The sequence below is a fragment of the Megalobrama amblycephala genome, linkage group LG1, assembly GCF_018812025.1.
Source record: "Megalobrama amblycephala isolate DHTTF-2021 linkage group LG1, ASM1881202v1, whole genome shotgun sequence".
Classification (NCBI taxonomy): domain Eukaryota; kingdom Metazoa; phylum Chordata; class Actinopteri; order Cypriniformes; family Xenocyprididae; genus Megalobrama; species Megalobrama amblycephala.
This window is the reverse complement of record NC_063044.1, coordinates 69,013,322-69,028,911: the sequence shown is the minus strand read 5'-3', so window position 1 is coordinate 69,028,911 and position 15,590 is coordinate 69,013,322. Positions and strand designations below refer to the sequence as shown.

Here is a 15,590-nt window from a genome sequence, read left to right as displayed (position 1 = left end):
GTTCAGTGTTTGTTCATGGAAATAATGTTAACAGATGCAACTTTTGCTCTAAAATGTACTAGTAAATGTTAAAATAACACAAACTGAGATTAATAAATGCTGTAGAAGTGTTGTTAGTTCACGTTAACTAATGAAACATTATCGTAAAGTGATATTACACACACGTTATTATTTCTATCATTACACACTGTCTGTCATTAACACAAGCTCACACACTGAATCATGTGTCACAGTGTCATTGAGTGAAGTGTGTGATAATCCAGCAGATGTTGATGTGATTTCTGTGTCTTATTGAACACGGATGATCTGAGGCCCGTTTCAGAAAGAGGGAAACTCTGGGTTTTCTGTTTCAGAACGGGAGGTATGTCAAACCCGAGCAAGCAGGGTGAGTCAAGCCCGTTTCTGAAAGAGGGGTAACTTCTACTCAGAGTCAGTTACCATGGTAACTTACTCTGTGAACCTAACCTGGTCAGGAGCAGGTTTTCTTCGGTAAACCCAGAGCTTCTTTCAGTCTCCTCCCCCTTTTTAAAGTGCTAGTGATGTTTAAATAGTTCATTCATTTATTCATGCTGCAAAAATGCTTTTCTTACTGAGTATTTTTTGTCCTATTTCAAGTACAAATATCTAAAAATTCTTAAATCAAGATGGATTTTCTATATAAGAAAATGATATAAGATATTTAGTCTTGTTTCCTGGGGGATCTAAATTAAGTGCATTTTACTTAAAGGTGCTACAGAGGATGTTTTGTTTTATACATTTATGCAATATTACTTGAAACTGTCTTTACTAACTGATAAAAGACTATTTATTAGGTGCACTGAAAGTAATAATATTATCATCTGTGCACGAGGTAGGGCCTTAAAATCATCAGCCAATCGTTTGTGAGATCATCGCGTAAACGATTGGCCCTCTGGCTTGTCAATCACTGCCGTGACGTTCCTTGTGAGAGACGAGCGCGGCTGTGCGCTCCAGTAACTTTCCACACTCCACAGGCGCTGCATGTAATGTTTTTGTCAGGAGTAACAACTGCAGATTATGAGTTACCTGCGGTGAGTCCGACATAATGAATCCACTAACACGATACAGCGAATGCCAGTGGTAAACACTCGTGTTCCAATACTCGTGCACGAGTTTTGGGAGGCGTTCCCTCGAAATGAGCGGTGAAGGAGGGGGGTTGTTCTTACGCATGTGCTCATTTCAAAAACTCACTAACAGTCTTTGGATTCTCAGTTGTCGAAAACATCCTCTGTAGCACCTTTAAGTAAAATTATCAATATCTGCCAGTGTGGTAATAAAAATAATCTTAATGCAAATGGAAAACAAGATTATTCGGAGTCTATAGAGTACCCCAGGGATGACGTGTTTTTGTAGGCCAACCCGGAAGTTAGCGGCGCACAGGTTCCCTCGATCGAAAGCCTATTCATTTTTCCCATAGACTTTTGAAGAATCGCAGAAAATAAGCTCTGTGTTTAACAAAGGGTTATGACACTTACACGTTTTGTCTATCAAGATAATCTTTACAAGTTAACACAACATTTATACATTTTGAAGCCTAAATAAATTTGTCAGATATAAAAAGCTAACGGTAGGCTATAAACGGACTACAGCACACCATGGTCGCGGATCAACGTCACCACCACCAAGATTCCTCAATCTTTATTTAGAGAACAACTTTATTTAAACACATGCTCGCTGATTATGATCTGCACTGTGTATGAATACTTATCCACTTTTTCATGAGAAATGTGGTGCTCGCTGGTGATACTGGCATAATGTACTGGTGAGAGTGCGACAAAGCGCATTTACAGTCTAAAAGTCAATGTGTGTATAATCATGTTTTGTTTTAGAACTGAATATATTGTGCATGAATTTATATAGTAATAAGTGCATAAGAATTGTAAACATTAAGTTTAATTAAATTTTATAATTTCACTTGTTTGCAGTGGGTTTTTTAAGGCAGTCACCTGTCACCTGCAGGTCTCCTGTGAAACCATAGTGAATATGACATGATTGCCCTTCACTAACATACAAGTTTAAAAACATAAAAATACTTCAAAACAACTGCGACACTATCTTTAACCAAGGGAATGTTAGCCAGAAATATGTTAAGGCAGGCAAAACACTAATCCTCAAATATTAGCAGGTTTTTATCTTTTAAAAACAACATTGCTGTAGCTACATACACATACTATAGTCACATATCGGAGTATTACATGAATATTGTAAAACAATACATTTATTGACTACAAATTACCAAAAATCACGGTTCTGTCTCTCTAACCCTATCTTTTTGAATTGCCGCCGAAGCACTTCCTGGAACTATCTGAAGTCTACGCGAATAACGTGACGATCGAGCGTTTTGAACTTCCGTTGTCGCAACTCTCTCTTTCTATGGCTGTGTTCCAGTTCGTTTTTTGAATGCCCTTCCCTCGCTAACTTCCCTCAGTCTCATTGACTCGGATGTATTGCTTACATTGCACGAGTGCCCATGTAACCCCCTCTTTCTACTGGCGGAACCTTTGCAATGGGCTAAACTGGAATGTCCTAAGCCCAAGGCCGCATTAAGACTACAAGGGGCCCCTGGGCTTAACCTCTTGAGGGGGCCCTTCATCCACCAGAACTATTACCTACATTCACTCAATCTTCTTAATCACAAAGTGAAAGTTATCAGCCTTTTATTTTGCATGAATAAATGCCATTACCAAAACATCTGAACCTATAGATCTGTTATAAAATATAAATATCACTGCATGGACTACATATTGGCACAGTCTGAACTATATGTACAGGCTACTCATTTCGAAGGCTGCATCCTCCGGAGGTTGCATTTGAAGGCTGTTTATACGTCATTGAGGCCGGCTCATTTAAGAAAAACAACCGTTGGATTGCAAAGTAAGAAAATACAGCATTTTGCACCTCACGATGAATAACCATCAATTTTATTATGGTTACTTTTCTTAAATAAGACATCCTTTATGATGTATGCAGCCTTCAAATGTGAGCTCCGCTTTTATTGATTCGTTATGCAGCAAAGTTGCATAATTAAAACTAGTGTCATGAGAAATCAAACTGTATCGTTATGCAGCAGACATATATAAACAAATCAGAAATGCATTCAAATAATGTATACAGTACATACATACAGTATGTGTCTAATGTCAATGCTATGGCCTTTGTGTAGATATTTAAAGATGGTCATCTTTAAGCATGACTGTTTGGATTTATATGAAATGGTAACAATTTATAATAAGATTCCATCTGTTCATTGTTAATTTCAAAATTTCAACATTTTAAGTACAGTACCTCATTGAACGTTTTCAAAAACGGTATTTTTGTATGATTTGTATTTTTATTGGACTACTGACGACTGCAGGGTTCAGTGAGTGAAGGGTCGCACATCGTTCTCGACTACTCTTTTATGAATACTTCGGATTCGGACATACTTTTTCGCTCGCCTACTGCTTTACCCCTACTATATAGTAGAGAAGTAGGCGGTTTCGGATGCAGCCTGCGAGTCAACCTATTCAGAGTCGATTGAACTAACTCAATTCAGCTGTTCTGAAACAGAAAACTCAGAGTTTCACATCTCAGAGTAAGTCAACTCAGAGTTCATGTTTTAACTCAGAGTTGGTTGAACCTCCTTATTGAAATGGGCCCCTGAACTACAGGCGCTGCTCGAGTGTTTCTTTATAAACTGACAGACTACAGATCATGTGATCAATAAAACACGGCGGATTGGACGAGTATGATGTCTCTGTGGAACAAAAATGGGCGTTTCTGTATTTGTGGGTGTTTTCAAACTGGTGGGTGTTTATATATCATGCAATGAAAATGATCCCCACCCCTAAACCCTACCCACACTCTGACATGGGCAAATCAGGTAACGCTCTCAAAAATGCCCCCCTGTTTAAAGCCTCGCCCATCAATCATTAATGTCCTGCAGAGACCTCTACTTGGATTGGACTCACAATCACAGCTGTCAATCCGCGCAGCGATCAGAGGGCTGTTTCATAAAAGATGCTAAGAAAAGAGAGGATTAAACTCCAAAACCTGACTTGAATGAACCTAAAAAAATGAGCTGGGGCTAAAGCTGTTTCATAAAAGGTAATTGAAGTTCATGCAGAATTACAGGGACTTTCAGAGACTGAGAAGGAGGCTGTTAGGAGACTTTTAACAAAATATTCTGATGTTTTTGCTAAGAATGATAGTGACCTGGGGTGTACAACCTTAATTGATCATGAAATCCCGTTAGTAGATAATGCACCCGTACGCCAGCGACATCGTAGAATTCCTCCTAGTCAGTTTGAGGAAGTAAAGGCACATCTTAGACAGTTGTTGGAGAGCCAAGTCATTAGGGAGAGTTGCAGTCCGTATGCTTCACCTATTGTATTGGTGAAGAAGAAGGATGGCTCCCTGAGGATGTGTGTTGATTACCGCCAGCTTAATTCTAGAACTCGCAAGGATGCCTATCCCCTACCAAGGATAGAGGAGTCACTTGATGCCTTGATGGGAGCAAAGTGGTTTTCAACATTGGACCTGGCTAGTGGATATAACCAGGTACCGGTTGCTGAAGCAGATCGTTTTAAAACTGCTTTTTGCACCCCATTTGGGCTCTTTGAATTCAATAGGATGCCTTTTGGGCTATGCAATGCCCCAAGTACTTTTCAAAGGTTAATGGAGCGAATTTTTGGGGATCAGAGTTTTCAGTCCTTATTGCTCTATTTAGACGATGTTATTGTTTTCTCAGCTACCGTCAAACAACATCTTCATCGATTGGAGCTGGTGTTAGATCGACTGAGACAACAAAATTTGAAGATAAAACTCAGTAAATGCTGCTTCTTCCGGCCAGAGGTACGTTATTTGGGGCATGTGGTCTCTTCTGCAGGAGTCAGTACAGACCCAGAGAAGATATCTGCTGTAGTGGGCTCGTTCGCAAAATCTTCAAGAACTTCGATCCTTTCTTGGTTTCGCTAGTTACTATCGGCGGTTTGTTAATTTTTCGTTCGACCCTTGAAAAATCAGAAGTTCAGGGGACAAAAAAGCAGACGGCCAAGATCTGGGGACTAAATTCGATCATGTGAAAATGCATTTCAAACTCTTAAAGGGTTCTTCTTCGTTTCAAACTTTAGTTAGTGTGTAATGTTGTTGTTAGAGTATAAATAAAATCTGTAAAATTTTACTCAAATCAATGCCAAGCGGATATTTTATTTAACAGAAGTGCCTACATCGAACGGCCAGTTTGGACTAATCCCTCCTACTTCCTTCTTTAATGATTCACTAAAACAGTTTTTTGACTACCTCCGCCCACAGGAATACACAAGAGTTGCGTTTGTAGAGTGTGTTTGTCCCATGTCGTGAACGCTGTTATTTTCATCCCGCAGTCCAATACCGGGTCTGATTCCGGCTCAAATTGATAGGGTAAAATTAAAGACATGTTTACATAACACTGAGGGGCATCTCCACGTTATGGTAAAGGCTTGACCTTTCCGAGCAAGGAGCGCTAAGCTGCGTCGAATCACAACCAGGAACCGCTGGCACAATCAGGACTCGTTACGATTTCTGAAGGGGGACTTCTAGAACAAGGAAGTCATCAGCCCGTTTTTATGACAGTGAAACACGGTATCACTGTGTTTTTTTTACACGCGAAACATGAACAATGTTAATGCACATTAAACACAATCAAACTCAAAAAACCACGAAAAACGGGACCTTAAAACTGCTTTGACCAATTCTCCAGTCCACGCTTATGCAGATTTCAGTAAGCCCTTTATCTTGGATATTGATGCAAGTCACCAAGGTTTGGGGGCTGTTCTATCTCAAGAACATGGAAGTAAATATCGACCAGTTGCTTTTGCCAGTCGAGGTCTATGACCATCCGAACGCAACATGCAGAATTACAGCTCAATGAATTTGGAATTTTTGGCTCTAAAGTGGGCTGTTGCAGAAAAGTTTAGAGAGTATTTGCTTGGTCAGAAGTGCCTGGTGTATACAGACAACAATCCACTCAGTCATTTGCGGACAGCAAAATTGGGGGCATTGGAACAACGATGGGCTAACCAGCTCGCTGACTTCGATTTGGAGATAAAGTATAAGCCCGGACGTTCCAATGTTAATGCTGATGCTTTGTCTCGAAAAACTGCTGCCCCTGTAGCAGAACTGTCTATGACCACTGCTGTGCCAAGGGAATTATATCATTGTGCTCATGACTGTCAGTATGTTGTTTTAAGTGAAACAATTTCTGCTCTCCCTGAACAATCCAGAGAAAATCTCAGCAATTTGCAAGGATCCGATTCAGTTATTGGCCGTTTCCTTGTTTACTGGGATCGCCAAAAGCCACCAGATGCACAGGAGAGGGCATTGGAGTCATCAGAAGTACTTGAATTGGTACGGCAGTGGGGAAAGCTGGTGAAAATAGAGGGTGTATTGTATCGGCGATTCTGGCCCCAGGATGAACATCGAAGAATTTGTCAAGTTGTGTTACCAGTGGCTCTCAAGGAAAGGGTCCTTACAAGTCTGCATGATGATCATGGCCATCAAGGGATTGAGCGGACGGCGAGTTTAGTGAGAACTCGGTGTTATTGGCCTGGTATGTTCAAGTTCATTGAAGAATGGTGTAAAAAATGCCAACGCTGCACCCTAGCTAAAGTGGTACGACCAAAAGTACGTAGTTTTATGGGTCACTTGACGGCAGAGAGGCCATTAGATATATTGGCCATTGATTTTACTTTGCTGGAACCTGCATCAAATGGACTTGAAAATGTACTGGTTATGACTGATGTTTTCTCAAAGTTCACACAGGCTATCCCAACAAAGGATCAAACAGCATCGACAGTGGCACGTGTTCTAGTAGAACGTTGGTTCTACTTATTTGGTGTACCACGACAAATTCACTCGGATCAGGGGCGGTGCTTTGAAAGCAGACTCATTCAAGAGTTATGTAGACTGTATGGCATTTCAAAAACTCGTACTACACCTTATCGACCACAAGGAAATGGCCAATGTGAGCGTTTTAACAGAACAATGCATGACTTGTTGCGTACTCTGCCTCCAGAGGAAAAATGTCATTGGCCAGACCCATCTTGCCCAGGTAGTGTATGCATATAACACCACTGAGCACCAGGCTACTGGGTACTCTCCTTATGTTCTTATGTTTGGACAGGAACCACATTTACCCCTTGACTTCATGTTAGGATTGGATAATCATACCCAGAGTGAAGTGGACTGGGTTGTGGATCATAAAGATAATTCTGGAACGGATATTTAATAAGGCCCGAGCCCGCCTTAAATGTGCCACAGAACATCGTGCCCGACTAAATGATCTTAAGGTGTGCCATGAAAGGTTACAAGAAGGACAGGATGGTGTATCAGAGAGCTTCATAACATAAAAGGCAGGAATAAGATCCAAGATGTCTGGGATCCTACTCCTTATAAGGTGGTCCGGTGTCCAGATGGAAATGGAGCAGTGTATTCCATTGCCCCTGTGGATGGAGGAGGTAATCTCAGACATATTCACCGTTGTGAGTTGTGTCCAGCTCATATTCCCTTGGATGATCCTGGACTTCCGGTTCTAGTGGACCATCAAGAAACTTCTGAAGACAGAGATGGGGACATGGTTGTTGTGTCCCTTACTGCCTGAGTGTACATCTGCTCATGAGAAAGTTATTAGACCTCAAGAAGATAACATCTATCCAACTATAGTAGAGGATTGTGTTGAAGAACATCAGCCTTCACAACCAGAAGCAGCAGTAAGGCGTACTAAGAGGTCAACACCTGGATGCCATACAAATCCATATCGTCTCCCTCGGCCAGCATGTACAAGTGAAGTCCAGCTAAGCGGTCAGTTTGCTCTCCCTATGATAAGGCTGTCCAATAATAGGACCCACAAAATGTTCCGCCCATGGTTGTAGTGATGTGATCGACGGGACGGTCGATTTAAATCTAGGGGGTAGATTGTAACGGGGCGTATTTCAGGAACTACAAGTCCCATCAGCCTCGGTTCTATAAAAGGAAGTGATGAGATTTGTTCGTCCACTTCCTGCCCTTTGTTTTCCGTTGGCGATTTTATGAATGGAAGCCGCGGCAGATCTAAGGTATGGCATTGTATACATTAGATTAGTAAGTCTTGTGAAATTATTGCACATGTAGTGATAAATAATGCGTTGCCCTTGTGTTTGTTCATCTTCCTGTTCATTGAAATGGAAGCCACAGCTGGTTTACGTGTTGCATGGTGGCAATAGACCAAATGTAAGGATCGTTTGTGCAGTCACACGTCAAATATTGGAACATTATTGAGAGTTGAACACATGATGCATCGTTTAGGAGGTAGTAGTTTTATTATCCGACGATCGCGTGGCCATGTGTATTTAACACGTGTTTACTGACCATGTTGTTGTTTTTTTTTTTTTTTTGTAAATAAATCAAAATAACGGATGGTAGAGGTATTATTTTTATTTTTATTTTTAAAAATAAAGTTTTAAATGGTTTTTAATGATTTTAATGTTTTTCTTGAATGTTTTATTTCTTTTCAAATGTTTTGGGTATGTAATTTCTTTTTGTATTGTAAAATATTTATTTTTAGTAATGGATTGTTTTCCCTTACAGGGATGCACGATTACCGTTTATTTTAGGTTGAATTATTGTTGAGCTTTATTGATTTATTGGATTATTGTTTTCTTTTTGGTTGGATGTTGGACCAGAGTTTGGAACTGAGGTCACATCAAAGACAAAAAAGGGACTAAGTCAATCATTGTTCATTTTATCGTGTTGCCTGATTTGTTCCATTTGCATTACCCACTGTTAATATTATTATTTGTTTTGTTTCTTTGTTGTAGATTTCTTTTTGACCTGATGGTGGCTGCAGGGTTGCCTTCACTGGTGGATGGCGGTGGTGTGGTGGTTTGGTCACTTTATTTGTCTTTTCTTTTAGGTCTGCAGTGTGATTTGCCGTGAGCTGACTGCAGTGGGAGAACGTTTGTCTGTACGCCATTTCTGTCTTCACAACATAGGTAACCCGTGGCCATCTGTGGGTTTTGTTATTTTTATTTGGTTTATTTTTGTTAACCTTTTTTTGTGGGTAATTGCATTGAAGCTCTGTTGCATCTGTTTAACATGTTAATGTTTTTTTTTCCTTCGTAATTATATTATTTTCTTTTGAATAAAATGTTTGTTTATTGAAGCTTCACTACTGCCTTCTGCCTGATTATTTCCCTCTTTTGGGTCATGATGTCACACCTGTATAAGATGTCACACTGAAGAAACTGATCTGACTCACATGTTTTGGACATGCCCTACACTTACTGTTTACTGGTCAACCATATTTGATACACTCTCTCAAATATGTAACGTACAACTGAAGCCATGTGCTGAATTTGTTATATTTGGTGCTCCAACTGATGAATCGAATCTGACTCGAAGACAACTAAACATTATTGCTTTTGCATCCTTATTGGCTCGTAGACAGGTGTTATTACATCGGAAATCTGCGAACCCACCTAAAGCATCGCATTGGCTTCAGGATCTGATGTTATACCTACATTTAGAAAAGATTAAATATTCAACTAGACGTTCCCACAAATTTTCATATGTCTGGCAACCCTAATTATCCTATATCTCTGCCATAAATGTTCTTCATGGGGAGTATTTGCATGTGTAAACTTGTAGAGCTTGTTTATTGTTGTATCATGGTTTCACTTTTGATTGTGGTGTCCAACTGTCTTTTTTTCCCTTTTTTTTCTTCTTTTTTTTTTTTTTTTTTTGACATTGCCATTGTCTAACTGTGGCATATTTTTATCCTATTTTGTTTTAATATTGTATCATTATTTTCATCATCTTTTTTTTTACTATTGCCATTAATGAATATCATGTAAGGCAGATTGTTCTGGGTTGGTTGGGGAGGGATTGAAAATGTAAAAATGTATAATCTATGTACAAGCAATAGCATTTGTCCTTGAAATAAAAAATATTAAAAAAAAAAAAAATGAAAAAGAAAAGAGAAAAGATCAGCTTAGCCTGACAGTTAGCCTGCTCCGGACCAGGTTAGTTTCCCAGCATAAGTTGCCAGAGTAACTGAGTTTGAACTAATTTAAGTTTGTTTTATGAAACAGAATTCACTGACAACAAGTCTGACTAAGTAAAATAAGCCTGGCTTGTTTTCTAATCTTGTTTTATGAAACAGTGATCAGTTCATGCTGAATGAGCTTTTGTTCAGAAGATGAGCATCACAACAGCAGCAGCAGCAATGGATCTTCACTTCCACCTGCACAACGTCATTTCCGCAACGATCAGCTCATGTTACAGATTACTAACTCTAACATTTGCACATGTAAAGAAAACATGAACATCACTCGATATAAATGTATTTACTGATATTTATGCATTCACTCATCGCTGAAAGGAAATACAGTGTTTGAAATGAGACCGTTTCTGAAAATACATTCACAGGAAATGAAAGAACAAATACATTACAACATAACAGAGTCATTATTAATCAATAAAGGGAAAATCTAATCAATCTAATCATAAACATTAATAATAATTAAAAAATGCTTCTATAAAACATAAAACACAATAAAATATTATTGATAATAGTAGTAATAAATGATAATATCAAAAGTAAACAACGTTAAAAAGCTCATGGTGAATCTAGAACATAAACACAATAAGACTTTTATTCACAATAATGTTTTCCTCACTTTTGTATTTTCAGATACAGAGATCGTAACACAATGTTGTTGAAATTACACCTTAAAAATGTGAAACTGTTTATTAAAGAAGAAACAGATTTATAAGATAAAACTCTTTTACAGTATTTTTACCCACATTAATGAAGCCAAACAACACATTTCACTCACACAATGACAGATGATTAACTTCAAAATAAAAGTCTTCTGAAATCATTTTTTTATATTAGAGGTGCTGCATTTTTATCACAATCCCAACAAAGAAGTTATGCACATGAGCAGTTGTTTTTAATTTAAATTATTGTATAATTTCAAGATTAACAGCAGAAACAGCCTGGTCTGCCTTTAGCTTTGTGAAATGATGCTTCATAAGACACCTGCACTAAACACAATCAGCAGACAGACTGAATGAAGATGCTGATTCACTCTCACGGGACAGCAGTGATATAGCATTTCCATAGTTACCGCTGTACACAAAGCAGCTCTGCGTCGATAAATAGATACTTATAAATACTTTAAACGGAGATAAGAGGAAAAACCATCAAAACTTTTCTGAAGACACATTCATATCAACATATCAATTCAATATTTATATTATTCTTCCTATATTTGGCGAACAGTGAGCTTGTGTATGTACAGTATTTTCTCTGTGGCGTATCTCTTCTCCTCTTTGTGTCCGTTCACCTGTGTTAACTTCCTGTTTACAGACATTGTAAATATTTCCACACAAATTACATTTTAGGAAATTATTACAGCACCTTGTTTTGTAACATTATGGGTAGAGTCTCTACAGTCTGATTCATCATGAGCTCAAAGCATTATGGGTAGAGTCTCTACAGTCTGATTCATCATGAGCTCAAAGCATTATGGGTAGAGTCTCTACAGTCTGATTCATCATGAGCTCAAAGCATTATGGGTAGAGTCAACAGTTCTGATTCATCATGAGCTCAAAGCATTATGGGTAGAGTCTCTACAGTCTGATTCATCATGAGCTCAAAGCATTATGGGTAGAGTCTCTACAGTCTGATTCATCATGAGCTCAAAGCATTATGGGTAGAGTCTCTACATTCTGATTCGTCATGAGCTCAAAGCATTATGGGTAGAGTCTCTCTGTTCTGATTCATCATGAGCTCAAAGCATTATGGGTAGAGTCTCTCTACAGTCTGATTCATCATGAGCTCAAAGCATTATGGGTAGAGTCTCTACAGTCTGATTCATCATGAACTCAAAGCATTATGGGTAGTCTCTCTACAGTCTGATTCATCATGAGCTCAAAGCATTATGGGTAGAGTCTCTCTACAGTCTGATTCATCATGAGCTCAAAGCATTATGGGTAGAGTCTCTACAGTCTGATTCATCATGAGCTCAAAGCATTATGGGTAGAGTCTCTCTGTTCTGATTCATCATGAGCTCAAAGCATTATGGGTAGAGTCTCTGTTCTGATTCATCATGAGCTCAAAGCATTATGGGTAGAGTCTCTACAGTCTGATTAATCATGAGCTCAAAGCATTATGGCTAGAGTCTCTCTACAGTCTGATTCATCATGACCTCAAAGCATTATGGGTAGAGTCTCTACAGTCTGATTCATCATGAGCTCAAAGCATTATGGGTAGAGTCTCTACAGTCTGATTCATCATGAGCTCAAAGCATTATGGGTAGAGTCAACAGTCTGATTCATCATGAGCTCAAAGCATTATGGGTAGAGTCTCTACAGTCTGATTCATCATGAGCTCAAAGCATTATGGGTAGAGTCTCTACAGTCTGATTCATCATGAGCTCAAAGCATTATGGGTAGAGTCTCTACAGTCTGATTCATCATGAGCTCAAAGCATTATGGGTAGAGTCTCTACATTCTGATTCGTCATGAGCTCAAAGCATTATGGGTAGAGTCTCTCTGTTCTGATTCATCATGAGCTCAAAGCATTATGGGTAGAGTCTCTCTACAGTTCTGATTCATCATGAGCTCAAAGCATTATGGGTAGAGTCTCTACAGTTCTGATTCATCATGAACTCAAAGCATTATGGGTAGTCTCTCTACAGTCTGATTCATCATGAGCTCAAAGCATTATGGGTAGAGTCTCTCTACAGTCTGATTCATCATGAGCTCAAAGCATTATGGGATAGAGTCTCTCTACAGTTCTGATTCATCATGACCTCAAAGCATTATGGGTAGAGTCTCTACAGTCTGATTCATCATGAGCTCAAAGCATTATGGGTAGAGTCTCTCTGTTCTGATTCATCATGAGCTCAAAGCATTATGGGTAGAGTCTCTGTTCTGATTCATCATGAGCTCAAAGCATTATGGGTAGAGTCTCTACAGTCTGATTAATCATGAGCTCAAAGCATTATGGGTAGAGTCTCTCTACAGTCTGATTCATCATGAGCTCAAAGCATTATGGGATAGAGTCTCTCTACAGTCTGATTCATCATGAGCTCAAAGCATTATGGGTAGAGTCTCTCTACAGTCTGATTCATCATGAGCTCAAAGCATTATGGGTAGAGTCTCTCTGTTCTGATTCATCATGAGCTCAAAGCATTATGGGTAGAGTCTCTGTTCTGATTCATCATGAGCTCAAAGCATTATGGGTAGAGTCTCTACAGTCTGATTCATCATGAGCTCAAAGCATTATGGGTAGAGTCTCTCTACAGTTCTGATTCATCATGAGCTCAAAGCATTATGGGATAGAGTCTCTCTACAGTCTGATTCATCATGAGCTCAAAGCATTATGGGTAGAGTCTCTACAGTTCTGATTCATCATGAGCTCAAAGCATTATGGGTAGAGTCTCTACAGTTCTGATTCATCATGAGCTCAAAGCATTATGGGTAGAGTCTCTACAGTTCTGATTCATCATGAGCTCAAAGCATTATGGGTAGAGTCTCTACAGTTCTGATTCATCATGAAGCTCAAAGCATTATGGGTAGAGTCTCTACAGTTCTGATTCATCATGAACTCAAAGCATTATGGGTAGAGTCTCTCTGTTCTGATTCATCATGAGCTCAAAGCATTATGGGTAGAGTCTCTACAGTCTGATTCATCATGAGCTCAAAGCATTATGGGTAGAGTCTCTACAGTTCTGATTCATCATGAGCTCAAAGCATTATGGGTAGAGTCTCTACAGTCTGATTCATCATGAGCTCAAAGCATTATGGGTAGAGTCTCCACATTCTGATTCGTCATGAGCTCAAAGCATTATGGGTAGAGTCTCTCTGTTCTGATTCATCATGAGCTCAAAGCATTATGGGTAGAGTCTCTACAGTCTGATTCATCATGAGCTCAAAGCATTATGGGTAGAGTCTCTACAGTTCTGATTCATCATGAACTCAAAGCATTATGGGTAGAGTCTCTACAGTCTGATTCATCATGAGCTCAAAGCATTATGGGTAGAGTCTCTACAGTCTGATTCATCATGAGCTCAAAGCATTATGGGTAGAGTCTCTACAGTTCTGATTCATCATGAACTCAAAGCATTATGGGTAGAGTCTCTACAGTCTGATTCATCATGAGCTCAAAGCATTATGGGTAGAGTCTCTCTGTTCTGATTCATCATCAGCTCAAAGCATTATGGGTAGAGTCTCTACAGTCTGATTCATCATGAGCTCAAAGCATTATGGGTAGAGTCTCTCTGTTCTGATTCATCATGAGCTCAAAGCATTATGGGTAGAGTCTCTACAGTCTGATTCATCATGAGCTCAAAGCATTATGGGTAGAGTCTCTACAGTTCTGATTCATCATGAGCTCAAAGCATTATGGGTAGAGTCTCTACAGTCTGATTCATCATGAGCTCAAAGCATTATGGGTAGAGTCTCTCTACAGTCTGATTCATCGAGCTCAAAGCATTATGGGTAGAGTCTCTACAGTCTGATTCATCATGAGCTCAAAGCATTATGGGTAGAGTCTCTCTACAGTCTGATTCATCATCAGCTCAAAGCGTTATGGGTAGAGTCTCTCGTCAGTCTGATTCATCATCAGCTCAAAGCATTATGGGTAGAGTCTCTCGTCAGTCTGATTCATCATGAGCTCAAAGCATTATGGGTAGAGTCTCTCTACAGTCTGATTCATCATGAGCTCAAAGCATTATGGGTAGAGTCTCTCTACAGTCTGATTCATCATGAGCTCAAAGCATTATGGGTAGAGTCTCTCTACAGTTCTGATTCATCATCAGCTCAAAGCATTATGGGTAGAGTCTCTCATCAGTCTGATTCATCATGAGCTCAAAGCATTATGGGTAGAGTCTCTCTACAGTCTGATTCATCATCAGCTCAAAGCATTATGGGTAGAGTCTCTACAGTCTGATTCATCATGAGCTCAAAGCATTATGGGTAGAGTCTCTCTACAGTCTGATTCATCATGAGCTCAAAGCATTATGGGTAGAGTCTCTACAGTCTGATTCATCATCAGCTCAAAGCATTATGGGTAGAGTCTCTCTACAGTCTGATTCATCATCAGCTCAAAGCATTATGGGTAGAGTCTCTCTACAGTCTGATTCATCATGAGCTCAAAGCATTATGGGTAGAGTCTCTACAGTCTAATTCATCATCAGCTCAAAGCATTATGGGTAGAGTCTCTCTACAGTCTGATTCATCATCAGCTCAAAGCATTATGGGTAGAGTCTCTACAGTCTGATTCATCATCAGCTCAAAGCATTATGGGTAGAGTCTCTACAGTCTGATTCATCATCAGCTCAAAGCATTATGGGTAGAGTCTCTCTACAGTCTGATTCATCATCAGCTCAAAGCATTATGGGTAGAGTCTCTACAGTCTGATTCATCATCAGCTCAAAGCATTATGGGTAGAGTCTCTACAGTCTGATTCATCATGAGCTCAAAGCATTATGGGTAGAGTCTCTCTACAGTCTGATTCATCATCAGCTCAAAGCATTATGGGTAGAGTCTCTCTACAGTCTGATTCA

At 39.4% G+C, this 15,590-nt stretch overlaps 1 long non-coding RNA gene across 1 annotated transcript; it reads left to right on the top strand.

Moving 5' to 3' along the window:
• The first annotated feature begins 8,014 nt into the window (after nt 1-8,014).
• On the top strand, nt 8,015-9,181 carry LOC125249059. Its single transcript, XR_007180484.1, has 2 exons — nt 8,015-8,090; nt 8,203-9,181. It is a non-coding gene; the product is annotated as an uncharacterized LOC125249059 (long non-coding RNA).
• The last annotated feature ends 6,409 nt before the right edge of the window (nt 9,182-15,590 follow it).